The sequence below is a fragment of the Lampris incognitus genome, chromosome 17 (assembly GCF_029633865.1).
Source record: "Lampris incognitus isolate fLamInc1 chromosome 17, fLamInc1.hap2, whole genome shotgun sequence".
Lineage (NCBI taxonomy): Eukaryota > Metazoa > Chordata > Actinopteri > Lampriformes > Lampridae > Lampris > Lampris incognitus.
The window spans coordinates 4,846,677-4,849,521 of record NC_079227.1 but is presented as its reverse complement, the minus strand read 5'-3'; the positions used below and the strand labels follow the sequence as shown (position 1 = coordinate 4,849,521).

Here is a 2,845-nt window from a genome sequence, read left to right as displayed (position 1 = left end):
TAAAAGAGTGACTCGTCTATAACAGAGTGAATCATCTATAAAAGATTGACTCGTCTATAACAGAGTGACTTGTCTATAAAAGAGTGACTCGTCTATAACAGAGCGAATCATCTATAAAAGATTGACTCGTCTATAACAGAGTGACTTGTCTATAAAAGAGTGACTCGTCTATAACAGAGTGAATCATCTATAAAAGAGTGACTGGTCTATAAAAGAGTGACTGGTCTATAACAGAGTGAATCATCTATAACAGAGTGACTCGTCTATAACAGAGTGAATCGTCTATAACAGAGTGACTTGTCTATAACAGAGTGAATCGTCTATAAAAGAGTGACTGGTCTATAACAGTGACTCGTCTATAACCGAGTGAATCGTCTATTAAGGACCAGTACGCTGCCGTCCCTCCGGCTTACGGCCACACCACTCTGACAACGCCCGATCTCGGAAGCAAAACAGGGTCGGGCCTGGTTAATACTTGGATGGGAGACCGCCTGGGAATACCAGGTGCTGTAAGCTTTTCATCCACTACTATCATCTCAAACCACTTTGCTTTTATTTTACTCAATTCCAATTCACAAAGCAAACGCAAGAATTATACGTAATTTCCCAAAGCAAACAGAAGACCTGTAGGTCAGGTAAATCGGCCATACTAAATTGTCCCTAGGTGTGGGTGTGTGTGTGTGATGGTCTGGTGGCTTGTCCAGGGGGTCTCCCCGCCTGCCGCCCGCTGACTGCTGGGATAGGCTCCAGCATCCCCGCGACCCTGAGAGTAGGATAAGCGGTTTGGATGTTTCATGACTTAAAATGCTGCAGTTTGAGCCTGAAAACCAGAACAGTCACACACTTCGGTCCACGAAAACCTGTTATTCTGACTTTACATCCGAGTCTCACCTCACACAGCACACTGCTTTGCTCTAGACTACAGCATGTAAGAGGATGTATTCGGACTACTACCGGGATCACTGATGGAGCCCCACGGTGGCTTTTATTACTCAGTGATCAGAAGCTGGGACATGTAGGCGTTCTTTGCTGTGTGGCGCCCTCTAGCGGAGACAGTTGGCCTTCTCACGCTGCACGGAGAGAACCGTTCAAAGCGACTGCATCCCCTGAACAGGTGGTGCCTGCAGTATAACCAGTAACGCATAAAGAGTAGTGTCCAAACTAGAAACCACCGTGGATGACGCTTCAGCTGTGTGTCCGTGCCGCACGTGGGAACAAGAAGTGCCAGAAGTGCCTTAATTCAATTGTTTTCTTCTTCTTAAATCTATTTTACTGTGCAAGGAAGAGGCAGACAGGAAACCGGGGGGTGGGGTGGGGGGGGGGCTATGACATGAAACAAAGCCGCCGGTTGGAATCGAACCGGTGACGTTGTGACCGTGTGGTATGAGACGTAACCAATCAGCTACGGAGCTGCCCCCCCCCCTTTCACATGCTGACGTGTGTATCGGCCGGGATCAGCGAATCATTATTACGTTCTGAACGTCCACAGTGAATAAGATATACTAGGACACATGCTGGTGTCCACAACACTCACGTATTTAATCAAGGGGACGAATAGTTTTTAGCTACTACAATGAAAATATGTCACCATGTACACTGGCTGGTTGTCACAGCCTATCTCATGTACACTGGCTGGTTGTCAGTCTGTCTCATGTACACTGGCTGGTTGTCACAGTCTGTCTCATGTACACTGGCTGGTTGTCAGCCTGTCTCATGTACACTGGCTGGTTGTCAGCCTGTCTCATGTACACTGGCTGGTTGTCAGTCTGTCTTATGTACACTGGCTGGTTGTCACAGCCTGTCTCATGTACACTGGCTGGTTGTCACAGCCTATCTCATGTACACTGGCTGGTTGTCACAGCCTATCTCATGTACACTGGCTGGTTGTCAGTCTGTCTCATGTACACTGGCTGGTTGTCAGTCTGTCTCATGTACACTGGCTGGTTGTCAGTCTGTCTCATGTACACTGGCTGGTTGTCACAGTCTGTCTCATGTACACTGGCTGGTTGTCAGCCTGTCTCATGTACACTGGCTGGTTGTCAGTCTGTCTCATGTACACTGGCTGGTTGTCAGTCTGTCTCATGTACACTGGCTGGTTGTCACAGCCTGTCTCATGTACACTGGCTGGTTGTCACAGTGTGTCTCATGTACACTGGCTGGTTGTCACAGTGTGTCTCATGTACACTGGCTGGTTGTCACAGTGTGTCTCATGTACACTGGCTGGTTGTCACAGTCTGTCTCATGTACACTGGCTGGTTGTCACAGTGTGTCTCATGTACACTGGCTGGTTGTCAGCCTGTCTCATGTACACTGGCTGGTTGTCACAGCCTGTCTCATGTACACTGGCTGGTTGTCACAGCCTGTCTCATGTACACTGGCTGGTTGTCACAGCCTATCTCATGTACACTGGCTGGTTGTCACAGCCTATCTCATGTACACTGGCTGGTTGTCAGTCTGTCTCATGTACACTGGCTGGTTGTCAGTCTGTCTCATGTACACTGGCTGGTTGTCAGTCTGTCTCATGTACACTGGCTGGTTGTCACAGTCTGTCTCATGTACACTGGCTGGTTGTCAGCCTGTCTCATGTACACTGGCTGGTTGTCAGTCTGTCTCATGTACACTGGCTGGTTGTCAGTCTGTCTCATGTACACTGGCTGGTTGTCACAGCCTGTCTCATGTACACTGGCTGGTTGTCACAGTGTGTCTCATGTACACTGGCTGGTTGTCACAGTGTGTCTCATGTACACTGGCTGGTTGTCACAGTGTGTCTCATGTACACTGGCTGGTTGTCACAGTCTGTCTCATGTACACTGGCTGGTTGTCACAGTGTGTCTCATGTACACTG

The 2,845-nt window shown here is 48.5% G+C and overlaps 1 pseudogene; it reads left to right on the top strand.

The window, feature by feature from the left end:
• The first annotated feature begins 407 nt into the window (after positions 1-407).
• Positions 408-516, top strand: LOC130128095 (5S ribosomal RNA; annotated as a pseudogene).
• The last annotated feature ends 2,329 nt before the right edge of the window (positions 517-2,845 follow it).